Source organism: Anas acuta, chromosome 4 (genome assembly GCF_963932015.1).
Source record: "Anas acuta chromosome 4, bAnaAcu1.1, whole genome shotgun sequence".
Lineage (NCBI taxonomy): Eukaryota > Metazoa > Chordata > Aves > Anseriformes > Anatidae > Anas > Anas acuta.
In genome coordinates, this window is record NC_088982.1 from 22,443,653 (window position 1) to 22,457,480 (window position 13,828).

At 40.2% G+C, this 13,828-nt stretch overlaps 1 long non-coding RNA gene across 1 annotated transcript in view; it reads left to right on the forward strand.

Moving 5' to 3' along the window:
* LOC137855685 (uncharacterized) overlaps window positions 1-13,828 on the forward strand; it is a 43,915-nt gene that overhangs the window by 23,585 nt on the left and 6,502 nt on the right. The window contains exon 2 of the long non-coding RNA XR_011095892.1: window positions 6,062-6,182. This is a non-coding gene — a long non-coding RNA (uncharacterized lncRNA). The remainder of the gene's footprint in view (window positions 1-6,061; window positions 6,183-13,828) is intronic.

Here is a 13,828-nt window from a genome sequence, read left to right on the forward strand (position 1 = left end):
TCCCACAGTTGCATTCCTTCACTGACCAATAATTGACCATTTCAGATTTTTATGTACACCTTCATGTATACAGGCCTATAAAGAGTCTGCCTGTGCTTTCAAGGTCTTTGTTAGCATGCCTGTCTTGCATTCAACTACATTTTTATTCTAGGGTCCTAGCTGGTTCACTCTACACAGGGCAACAAATGATGCTTACTGTCTATTTGTAACAGATAGTTATTATAACTATAGGCATTACACCACACGAATGCACAAAACTGAGTTAGAATGAAAGCAAATAAAAGAATAGTCTCCTTGTCATGAGAAGGCTACTGCTCATAAGCTAATTCCAGAAGACCACATTCCAGAAGATCAAGACAAGTCCTAAGGCCTTCAGTGCTAAGTTAATATACAGCCTTTGTCCTGTTAATAGCAAAGGCAAGAGCATACTTCCTGAGACCCAGGGCTGCACTTTCTCAATGGTAGAAATGTGAGATGTTAATTCAAGTTAAGTTGTCTTTTTTTTTTTTTTGGGGGGCGTGGGGGAGGAGGTGGGAACCAAGTAAGTGGTCTTACTTTTTTTTTTTCTTTGAAGGGAACGAACCAAGAGATTCAAATATCTTCAGTTATAGTAAGGATTGTAAAGAACTGTTTCAAAGAGAACTGATCCTTGGTTTCTTGGTTTGAGAGGCTTGACTGTCTCAGGCAAGCAATGATACTTTACACATACAATAAATCAAAGTGTCTTGGACAAGTCATAAATGCATGCCATACATTCAGCATCTGTTCCACTTTGGTTGGAAATTTCTCTGAAGGAAATACAGTGTTGTCCTACAGCTTTTTTTTTTTTTTTTTTTTTTTTCTGAAATAAGGTGAGTATGTTGGTTTGTATTTTCAGTAAAACCCAGTTCTGCTATTGATAGTATGCTTTGTTCACCCTTACCAAAGAATCTTGCTAGAGAATTCATATCAAAAGCACTTAATTTAATGCAACTTGCAATATATACAAGGCAAATTGAGCTGAAACAAATCTTTTGTTTCTCAAAGACTCATGAATTTAAAACTAAGTTTTAAGTTGCTTAGGAGATCTTAAAAATTATGACAATTGCCTTCTTCCATATTGCTGCCTAAATGAAAACTAAGTGACACGTTGAGAATTCATATTTCTGTTTTGATTTCATTAAATGTTAGTTTTATATCTACTTTTTACTCATTGCTGTAAAGATGCAACAAACACTTCTGCTTCCTTTCGACCATTTCAACAGTGTAATTTACTGCTTTTGTATCTTAATCAAAAATAAAATATAATTTCTTTCTATTTCTAACTAATTTTGTATGAATATGTCTACAATGGCAAAATTAAGATATGAAAGTCATGTTCTTTCTTATGGGTCTGAGTTCTTATGATTTATTTTTAGAATTTGCTTTTGAATTTTATGTTTGAATAAACAACTCTTGAACCTGAAAGGACACTTTAGCATCATAGCATTAAAGTTATGAGCTTTATAAATTATTTTCAGAGGTAAAAAAGCCAGTATGAACACTTATAGATTTTTCTATTTTTATAGATTTATAGATTTTTCATATCCTGTTTTTTTGGTATATTGCTGCTTCCAATTTGGAATGGGAGGCAGTCTTCTACTTTAATTTCTAAATTTCTCTCTATATTTAAACCCATAAAAATTTAATTGTGTTTCTTATGTTGCATTTTCCAAAATGAAAATATAAAAAGTATATATAAAAAAAGAAAACCTGCAATATTTATTATTTGTGAGAATTTAGTAGAATAATAGTAATTTATTGTCCTTAAAATAAATCATATAAATAAACGGCAGTTGAATGGAAATTTACCTTACTGCTATACATATTTAATAATGTGTTCCATTTTTACATAAAACTAAGAAATAGAGTAGAAGATTTAAGGAATTTTATGTTGAAGGAACTAAAACTGTTTTGACTATCAAAATCCGTTCAATCCGTTCAATACCTCAGAGAAAAATGTAGTTAATAAACAAATATCTTTCCCCATGGACTTCATACCTGGTATGAAGAAATACACAGAACTGTCCTAAAAACATATGTTATGGAATTTCTAAGCTCCATGCTCTTTCTTGACCCTTGGTTGAAGAATGAATAAAATCGTATAGCATTCTGCCCCATCAGCCAATTTTCTGCATTACAGGTATTGTTTTATTGAGTTATGGATTTTGAGGATTAAAGTACACTGAAAGTTGCTTCTTGTCAGGAGAATAACATTTAAGGTCATTGGTCTCTATGGACATTACCTCACAGTAAGAAAAGCAATTTACTTAAATTACTTTTCACACCACTTTTGTTCATATTGTAAAATTAAAAGCAAGTAAAGGAGATGCTTTGCAGGAAGTAGTATTAAATTTGTTCATCTGGAATCTAGAGCAACTGGTTAACCAGTGTTAACCAATACCAACTGTAACAGAAAGGAGAGCTGTCCAATTACTGTTCTGCATGTTCTTCAAAGATCTCATCTAAAATTTAATGTGATAATGCATCATTACAATACCATGGCAAATTAGATACAGTCTAATGTTTACCATTTCCACACAGGCATTCCTTCAGGAAAAAAATCCCCCAAAGATAACACAATCAATTTAAATATAATGCTCAATTCTTAAAGAACAGTTAAATAATTCTGTGGAATTATATGCAGGATTTTATCAGTGACTAAACATCCAAGGTCTCTTTGAATCAGTGATAATTCAAAGATAATCAGAATAATGGGCTGATATTTTTCATGTAAAAATCTTTTATTTTGTTCTTTTCAAAACAAAACATCCAGTTTTAATTTAAAGACAACTTTGCATTTGAAGATTTAAGCTGATTATTTTTAACAATCAAACATAAATAACTAAACCTGAAACAATTTTTTTAAACAATATCTGAAGAAACACCTCAATGACTTTTTTACTCTTAATTGACTTTTCATATAGACTCCAAATGAGAAAAGATTTACATATCTTGAAAATTTTGCTAGTTAGAAATAGTGTTTCTGCCAAAACTACCTACTCATTACTCTATGCAATGAGTAGATATTTTTCTATGCCAAGATGACTTTCACAACCAGGAATAAGCTCTGAGTATTTTGCATCCACTATAAGATTAACTTTCTTCTAGAAAAGTGTGATAGCACAGTAAATTAGCAAGACTTGGTTTCACAGGGTAATATTTTAAAACAGCAAGATAATGAGAGATTACATGCATGTTTATTACAAAATTCTGTATATATACTCCCTGCAAAGAGTTAGAATGAAAACAGGTCTTCTCCTTCTAAAGTCAGTCACAAGTTGCTCTACAGCTGGATATGGGAAAAAAGCTATGCTGTTAAAATATTTTTTCTTACAGTTTACTGTGTCTAAATATATTGTTATTGAAAGTATTCTGACTAGAAATCTTCTGTTATGCAAAATATTTCCCATTTTGCTAAGAGCTTGGTATATAAGAAAAAACAAAAAAACTCAGAAAGTTAAGAGCACGAGGCAGCTGGATTTCTCTGAAGATACCGCAGAAACATTTCATTTGCTAATTGTGAAGGATTTAATGGTTTCCCATGACATGGTCAAATGATGGGACATCATTATCCAGAAAAGGTCACAGACAATTTTTCTGAATTGTAAAACATGAAAATACTGTGATGATGGGGGATGTAATTTTCTTCCTATAATTTTTGAATGCCAGATGCTAAGAGCTATTTATTTTGCAATCCACAATAGCTGCTTTCAGTGCAGTACCACAAAACTGATCTTAACTATACAAACTAACATGAACACTGAAAATGTAGGTGTTTACTTGACTCTAAAGTGTGATAAACTATCAATTAAATGTTAATTATCTTGTACAGCTACATGTGACTCAAAAAATGATATAGTGTACTAAATACCTGCTGAACTATTCTGTCTAGATCTGACCTTAGCTTGTAATGAAATTCTGATTAACATACAGGATAACAAGTATACCTGTGCGACAGAATATTCATCCATATTCTATTTAAATAACCTTTGAATTCCTTGATAGATATTCTCAGTGTTGAATCATTCTAAGTAATAGATCTATAAATTTACAGAGCTGAAACAAGCACTGTTAAAATAAGAATCGGAACAGCAATGATTGGCCAGAAAATGCATGTCAGAAGAGTTATATTAATTAACAATTACAGCCATTTCTGTAACAAGTCTAAACCTCTGGATGAGTCAGCGATATAGCTTACTTTTCAATTATCTTGACTATTTATGCCTGGCATTGAAGACCCTTTTTGTCCCTTTAGACAGCTTGAAAAGGTGCAAGCTAACTTTTATATGGTTACATGTGTTTTAGACCTTTGAGCACTCTAGGTGTAATTGCATTATGTTAACCTCAGTGGTGAGGAATCATCTCATACAAGGTGCGAAGAAACACATTCTGTAACACTGATGATGAAACTCGCTGAAATTAGGAAGAATTTTCCACCAACAATGAGCTTGCGTATTTTCTAGGTCCTTGATTCTCTAAAACCATGTACTTCCATTTGCTTTTGTTTTATAATTGTCCAAAAGTTGTACAAATAAGGATTTTAGGGTTTTCTGTTTAATTAGATTGTTTAGGACCTAAGGAAATGTAGATTACTGCTGCTGTGATGCATCTGATATGTTATTATATTTCTTGTAGTAACAGGTCTGTTGAGTTTTATCAAATTTCTTCCCTTGACACTACTCCATGCCATTTCCCCAGGTCCTGTTGCTGTCACCAGAGAGAGGGGATCAATGCCTGACCCCCAACTTCCCTTGTGAGGAAGATGCAGGGCACCATGAGGCCTCCCCTCAGTCTTCTCTTCTTTAGGCTGAACAAACCACATGAATTCAGCTACTCCTGCTACATGTTGCCAGACCCATACATCTCCAGAACCTTCACCATCGTGGTCTACCTTTTAGTACTTCCTGTAGTACTCCCCATAGTTGTGTGCCCTTCATATATTGTAGCATCCCAAATCGCACACAGTACTTGAGGTGAGGCCATACCAGAGTAGAATAGAGTGGGACAATCACTTCCCTTAGTTGGCTAGCAATGCTGTGCTTGATGCACCCCAAGGTACTGTTGGCTCTCCTGGCTGCCAGGGCACACTGTTGACGCATGTCCAACTTGCCAGATCTACTAATACCAACCCCCCAGATCCCCTTCTGTGCAGCTGGTCTCCAGCCTCTTGTCCCCCAGTCTGTGCATATATCCGAGGCTACCCTGTCCCAGGTGTGGAATTGACTACATGCTCCTCTTAAGCTTGATGTGGTTGGTTATTGTCTAGACTTCTAATTTGTCAAGATCTTTCTGAAAACTTTGCAAATACTCTTGTATGTGACTGCAGTAATTTAAAACATTCAGAGCAATCCGGGAAGTTTTCAGATGGATATCTGGTTTCCATCTATAATTTACCAGCTGTCAGCTGATTGTGGATAATGTGTGCATCTACTGTTTTCTTTTAATGTGAATCAGAATAAGTTCTTTAAAGTTGTTATGACTAAGGGAAGATATTTCATCCATTATAAGGAACACTCATTTATTAAGACAATACACTTTATCAGAGAATGTTGAAATTTCCCATTAAACAAAATGACATAAACAAATCAAATACAATGAAAAATCACGATTTGAACCTATCTTTCTTCAACTTAATACAGTACAGCACAGGTGTATTCCTAATACATGTTTAGGACAATAAACATTCTCAAACTATATTTCTCATCTGTTTTTCTTTTTTTTTTTTCTTTTTTTTTTTCTTTTTCTCTTTTTCTTTCCTTTTTTTTTCGTTTTCCCTGTTAATGATTTTTTTCTACAGCTATTGTCTAGACAAAAGTTAGACTATGCAGATACCAAATGCAAGTATTCTCTGCTGTCAAGACATACTATATTTCATATAGTCTAAATAATTCTGGCTAAAAAGTGTAATGCAGCATAAGTATAATACATTTCTTACTACCCAAATCTATAAAGATTTTTTTTAGAAAGTAGAAATTCCAGTTTCTACTTGGCTCTACTAATTAACTTCATTCCAGATGACTGAAATGTATTTTTCTTGTAGGTGCTTCATTCAGTACAAGAAGCTTGGATGAACTGCTTTAAATATAACCGTTTATTCTGGGTTTAGGAAAAGAGTTAACAAGTGAGCTTCAAAGTAATCGTTGCCATTCCTTGGAGAACAAGTGAGTTTCCCCTTTCAAGAAACTTATCTGGTTTCCATACATTTTCTTTGTGAATATACTGTATTTTCAAAGAGTTGCTTGTGTATTCATCAATACAACTACCACTCAAATGAGGGGAGGATTTATTTAAACCCTGAACAATGCTTTGCCAAAATTAATGTATGAATTTTGAGAATATTCTCTTTAAAATACACTTCCAGGCAGAAATGTTTATTACTTTAGCTGATGGCAAAGAAATTTAGAATTGCAAATGAGGCGAAAACTAACTAAAGGCTGTTTTTTGAAGACAAAATGCAAAAAGAAATTATTTTTATTCAAGGAAAATAGAGATAATCTGAAAAGAAGTTATGCTTTACATAAATATTAGGTGCATATAAAATGTATACTTTTTCTATTGTACTCAGTGTCATTGCTGACACTTATTTTTCCAGTTTGGAACATCAGTATTGCTGATTCCTTTGAAACTGATGAAGCCTGCTGTTTTTCCCATTTCTGTGTACCAATCTATGCAATAATCACTGTGTTTCAGAGAGGGAATAAGCTAATTTGAAATTAGAGAACTCTCTTAGGAACTTATTTTGGTACAGTGAGAGGATCCTTCATGCTGCTTCATTGGGCATACATAAAGGTTAAAAAAAAGTGAAATAAAAACACATTATTTCCCATAATTTCTCAATATATGCCTTTTTCTATGCATTCTGCATTCATGAACTCTAAGGGCAGGTGTTTAAGTAGAGAAAGCATTTTTGAAGGAGTTTTCTTCCATGAATTAGAAATATGCCAGTACTATTGTTAATTTCATGTAGATTATTAAATATATGAATGGTAAGCATGACCGCTCACAACCAAATGTTTTCTGAAGGAACCTTACTAATAAAAGATGTGAAGTTGTCAGTAACCATCTTGCAGAGGAAGGGTGATTTTGATTCTCAGCATTACTAGGACAAAGATTCCAGGAGAATGTTCTGTTTCAAAGTCTGTTTGTGTATTTTGCTTTGCACCATTGTTGTCTAACCACATAAATATTTTGCTGGTTGGACATCCTAGCTCTAGCAGCCAGATTGCTGATTTCACACTGCTGGGACCTTGCAGGTAACATACTTTGAGCCACTTGCCAAGGTGATCGGCTCCGGGGCAGATGCGTTCTGCAGCGGAGCGGGGCATTGAACAGGCAGGGCTAATTTTTCCGGCACCGAGCCCACTCGAGGGAGCCGCCAGGACCCGGCAGCCCTCGCAAGGGAGGTGAATGAGGTGAGAAGGAGGTGTAGGCGGAGCCAGCAGCGCCCCCTCCCCGGCCATTCAAAAGCTGCCCCTAGGGAGCGCGAGCGACCAGGAGCGCCGCGAGCAGGACGGGCAAGCAGGGCGTGGCGCAACAGAAGGGAGTGGCTCAGCAGATAGTGCAGGCAGGGTGAGCAGGCAGGGCAATGCCCTCTCCTCCGCCCATACGAATACCTCCTCTAACGGCGGTCTACCGCTAGCTCAGCTGCAATGGTACACACCAGGCACAGCGCGCTCTCCAGGAAGTCTGTACACACCCACACCGACTGCTCACTCAACACTGCGGCAGTTCAGGTCTCCGGGTGCATGGAGTGCCTGAGCCTGTTGCTACCACCTGCGTAGGGCAAAGAGACTGTGTGCGTGAGGTGTGAGCAGGTGGACGACCTGGTCTGCCTTGTGGCAGAACTCAAGGAGGAGGTCGAGAGGTTGAGGGATATCAGGGAGTGTGAGCGGGAGATAGACTTGTGGAGCAACTCCTTGCATGGCTGGAGGACAGGTACCGGGGAGAGACCCCCAGATGGGGGTGGACCCCCTGCCCTGTTGCTGTCGGGTGGAGGCAGGGGACCTAGGAGTTGAGGAGGAATGGAGACAGGTCCCTGCTCAACATCGCATGTGATGCCCCCCCACCCCCCCGGCCCCACTTTCCCAGGTGCCCTTACACAACAGGTTTGAGGCCCTGGAGCTTGAGAGACCGGTAGCTGAGGAAGAGGTGGAAAGTCTACCCAGGAGGATGCCTAGGGCGAGGAAGTTGACTCCATGCCTCAGGACTGCCTCCACCAGGACAGAAAGAAGGGTGATTGTTGTGGGCGACTCCCTTCTCAGGGGAACAGAGGGACCTATTTGTCGGCCTGACCCTAACTGAAAGGAAGTCTGCTGCCTCCCTGGGGCCAGGGTCAGGGACATTGCCAGAAAGCTTCCGAACCTGGTTCACTCCTCTGACTATTATCCTCTTTTAATAGTCCAGGCTGGCAGTGATGACATTGAAGAGAGAAGCCTGAAGACCATCAAACGGGACTTTAGGGGACTGGGATGGTTAGTGGATGGAGCGGGAGTGCAGGTGGTGTTTTCGTCCATCCCTACAGTGGCAGGGAGGGGTACAGAGAGGACACGGAAAGCCCACCTGATAAACACATGGCTCAGAGGCTGGTGCCAACACAGAAAATTTGGTTTTTTTTTGACCATGAGGTGCTTTACTCAGCACCCGGCCTGATGGCTGCAGACAGGTCCCTATCTCTAAGGGGAAACGGATTCTAGGCCAGGAGCTGGCGGGGTTCATTGAGAGGGCTTTAAACTAGGTAAGAAGAGGGACGGGGCTGAAACAAGGGTTGTTAGAGCTGTGCCAGGGGGAACAATGGCAAGGCTGGGAGAGAAGGCAATGGCCCAACTGAAGTGCATCTACACTAATGCACACAGCATGGGTAACAAACAGGAGGAGCTGGAAGCCATCACGCAGCAGGCAGGCTATGACTTGGTTGCCATCATGGAAACCTGGTGGGACCACTCTCATGACTGGAGTGCTGCAATGTCTGGCTATAGGCTCTTCAGAAGGGACAGGCAGCATGGAAGGGGTGGTGGTGTGGCTCTCTATATAAGAGAGAGTTTTGATGTCATGGAACTTGAGGCTGGGAGTGATAAGGTTGAGTCCCTATGGGTTAGGATCAGTGGGAAGGCCAACAAGGGAAGCATCCCGGTAGGGGTCTGTTATAGACCGCCGAAGCAGGATGAGGAGAGGGATGAGGAGTTCTACAGGCAGCTGACAAAAGTTGCGAAATCGTCAGTGCTTGTTCTTGCGGGGGACTTCAACTTCCCTGACATATCCTGGAAGCACAACACAGCCCAGAGAAAGCAGTCTAGGAGGTTTCTGGAGAGCGTGGAAGATAGCTTCTTGATGCAGCTGGTTAGTGAGCCTACCAGGGGAGGTGCCCCGCTAGACCTTCTCTTCACAAACAGAGAAGGACTGGTGGGAGATGTGGTGGTTGGAAACTGTCTTGGGCAGAGTGACCATGAAATGGTAGAGTTCTCCATTCTTGGAGAAGCCAGAAAGGGGACCAGTAAAACTTCTGTATTGGACTTCCAGAGGGTTGACTTTGAACTGTTCAGGACACTGGTTGGTAGAGTCCCTTGGGAGGTGGTTCTGAAGGGCAGAGGAGTCCAGGAAGGCTGGGCGCCCTTTAAGAAGGAAATCTTAATGGTGCAGGAGCAGTCTGTCCCCACATGCCCAAAGACGAGCTGGCAGGGAAGAAGACCGGCCTGGCTGAACAGAGAATTGTGGCTTGAGCTTAGGGGGAAAAAGAGGGTCTGCAATCTTTGGAAAAGAGGGAAGGCCACTTGTGAGGACTATAAGGATGTTGCGAGGCAGTGTAGGGACAAAATTAGAAAGGCCAAAGCTAATCTGGAGCTCAATCTGGTGACTGCCGTCAAAGACAGCAAAAAATGTTTTTACAAATACATTAATGCAAAATGGAGGACTAAGGAGAATCTCCAGCCTTTACTGGATGTGGGGGGGAACTTAGAAAAGATGAGGAAAAGGCGGAGGTGCTTAATGCCTTCTTTGCCTCAGTCTTTAGCAGCAAAACCAGTTGCTCTCTGGATACCCAGTACCGTGAACTGGTGGAAGGGAATGGGGAGCAGAATGTGGCCCTCACTATCCATGAGGAAATGTTTGGCGACCTGCTACGGCACTTGGATGTATGCAGATGGCCAGATGGGATCCACCCGAGGATACTGAGAGAACTGGCGGAGGAGCTGGCCATCATTTATCAACAGTTCTGGATACTGGGGGAGGTCCCAGTCGACTGGTGGCTAGCAAACGTGACGCCCATCTACAAGAAGGGCCAGAGGGGAGACCCAGGAAACTATAGGCCTGTCAGTTTGGCCTCAGTGCCAGGGAAACTCATGGAGCAGATTATCTTGAGTGTCATCATGCGGCACTTACAGGGCAACGAGGTGATCAGGCCCAGTCAGCACGGGTTTATGAAAGGCAGATCCTGCTTGACAAACCTGATCTCCTTCTATGACAAAGTGACACACTGGGTGGGTGAGGGAAAGGCTGTGGATGTGGTCTACCTTGACTTCAGCAAGGCTTTTGACACCGTTTCCCACAGCATTCTCCTCAAGAAACTGTCTGCTCATGGCTTGGACTGGCGCACACTTCGTTGGGTTAGAAATTGGCTGGATACCTGGGCCAAAAGAGTCGTGGTAAATGGAGTCAAGTCCAGTTGGAGGCCAGTCACTAGTGGCGTCCCCCAGGGCTCAGTACTGGGGCCAGTCTTCTTTAATATGTTTATTGATGATCTGGATGAGGGAATGAAGTGCACCTTCAGTAAGTTTGCAGATGACACCAAGTTAGGTGCGTGTGTCGATCTGCTGGAGGGTAGGAAGGCTCTGCAGGAGGATCTGGATAGGCTGCACCGATGGGCTGAGGTCAACTGCATGAAGTTCGACAAGGCCAAGTGCTGGGTCCTGCACCTGGGGCGCAATAACCCCAAGCTGAGCTACAGGCTGGGAGATGAGTGGTTGGAAAGCTGCCTGGTGGAGAAGGACATGGGAGTATTGGTGGATAGTCGGCTGAATATGAGCCAGCAGTGTGCTCAGGTGGCCAAGAAAGCCAACGACATCCTGGCTTGCATAAGAAGCAGTGTGGGCAGGGCTAGGGAAGTGATTGTTCCCCTGTACTCAGCTCTGGTGAGGCCACACCTCGAGTACTGTGTTCAGTTTTGGGCCCCTCGCTACAAGGACATCGAGGTGCTTGAAAGAGTCCAGAGAAGGGCGACAAAGCTGGTGAGGGGTCTGGAGAACAAGTTCTACGAGGAGCGGCTGAGGGAGTTGGGTTTGTTCAGCCTGGAGAAAAGGAGGCTCAGGGGCGACCTTATCGCTTTTTGTAAGTACATTAAAAGAGGCTGTAGCGAGGGGGGGGTTGATCTGTTCTCCCACGTGCCTGGTGACAGGATGAGGGGGAACGGGCTAAAGTTGTGCCAGGGGTGATTTTGGTTGCATATTAGGAAGAACTTCTTTACTGAGAGGCATTGGAATGGGCTGCCTAGGGAAGTGGTAGAGTCACCATTCCTGGAGGTCATTAAAAGACGTTTAGATGTTGAACTTAGTGATATGGTTTAGTGGAGGACTTGTTAGTGTTAGGTCAGAGGTTGGACTCGATGATCTTGAGGTCTCTTCCAACATAGACAATTCTGTGTGATTCTGTGTGTGAGACTTCATTTGGAAATATCACATCTCCCACGATTAGGACAAAGTGCTCTATGTATAAGCTGTTTTCTATATACTGTGTGTATAGTTCAGAAGGAGCACAAAGGATTTGAGAACCAGGCAAAATTCAAAAGACTTCCTGGCTACTCCTTTTCTCTGTGAGTTATTGCAATCGGCTTCTTGCTTGCAGTGGGTGTCCTCGACTCTCTAAGACATTTAACATTCCTTAAGCAATACACTGTCAAGGAATTCAGGGACTATAGATTCTGTTTTATTCAGCCTTTATTGATTGGTACTGAAACACTTTACTGTTGATTGCAGCATGAATTACAATGCTTAATTTATCCAAAGAATGAACTAAGCAGAAAAGTGAACTAAGCAGAAAAGTGTTTTCCATTTTACATATGGGAACTGAGTTGGAGTAAATATGAAGCACAGCTTTTCAGATATATTTGGGGGAAGGGAATCCATCCACCATGTTGAAGATCAATCCTAGGCTGCCACCTTAGGCCAACAGCATCTTGGTCTCATACAATGTCAAAATTTTTGCTAGATGATATTTGCAGAAATCACTGAATATGAAATGGCACAGAAGTCTGTCAGGATATCTTTTGTCCGTTATAGAAACAGACAAATAAATAGTGAATGTTCCTTCTCCAAATCAAGCATAACTTGTCTTTGAAGATGAATCCCATATATCATAGCCATTATAGCTGTTTAGGGAATAGCACACCTGCTCCAGCTTCACACATGGTTAAAACAAGTTCAGACTTAGAAAACCAGAATGTTACACAGATGGAAGCTCCTGGCTGGCCATAAGCAGATGCGTTCCTCTCTCCAGTCAGTCTCTTACATCTGCCCAGCTCTTTTTATAATGAAAACTTCCCTAACACAGTTTCCTATCAGCTTGAAGGGTATACTTCCCTTTGGTGGAGCATTATCTATGAATTAGTAGACCTGTGTGGTGTCAAGAGTTGGACTTGATGATCCTTGAGGGTCCCTTCCAACTCAGGATATTCTATGATTCTATGATTCTATGAATTATGGGGAACCTGGTCACTCAATTCAGGACAGAGGGTTCCAGTAGAGCTTTTTCCTTCTGCCTGCCCTCTCTCTGATCAGTTGTCAGCAACAGAAACAACAATAAATGCTTTCTCAATCTGAAACTTTTATACAGTAGATACAAATGATGTATTTATTTTTACCACACAATATGTTGGGAATTGAGAAAGAGGTGGTAAGGACAAACAGAAGAGTTGTGCATTTATATTTTCCTCAGAGGTTTGAAAAATTTGAATTACCCTATGCTTTTTCAGAAATACAGAGATTTCTGTGTACATTTATAATGACTTCTGCCAAAACATGTACAAGCAGAATCTTTTAATAAACACTCCTTATTTTCATCAAAAAAATCCTTTTTTATTCATGACACTCTCACTAATTTCAGAATTAAAATCAGATAGTCTTTCTGAGATATATCCTGAGGCATATAATACAGGTTAGTGAGTTATAGAAAATTTTAGTTCTCCATATTTTTAATGTCTGTGTTTGCAGAGAACCCCGAAAGAAAGCTGCCAAGGCCCTTGTAAGACCATTAGATCTTTTAAATAGCCAAAATTCTATGAAGCATACAAGACAAATTGGTGTTAGAAAAAGACCAGAACAAACTATAGGGTTAATTTAAGGTAAATTCTTTAGAATTCACTAATTGTATTTGGAAATTAGCCAAATACCAGTTCACAAAATAATATATTTAGTCTTTTTCAATTGTAGATACTGTTGCAATGGCTACATTCACTGAAATAAGCTTCAGCTTCTCTGATCAGTTTTCAGCTGCTAACATTTTAAGAACATAAAATTCATCTTGATTTGTTAAATTAAATATTATGTCACTTGGGAAGAAAGCAATATGGTAACAAACTTTTCTGAAGAACTGTGTATTCAGAAATATTTATTATTTTAAGTGTTATGATTTAAAAGCAAAATAAACAGTTTGTATGCATAATAGAGTAAATAGACCTTAATTGCTCTAAGCAACATATTGACATCTTAAAATCTGTTGTTCAGTTCTAAATGTAATATCGTTTCTAACACTTTCTCCAACAGATTATTATTTCCTCAGTGATAAAAATTTTCATCATTTATTGTACTTCTCAGATATCCAC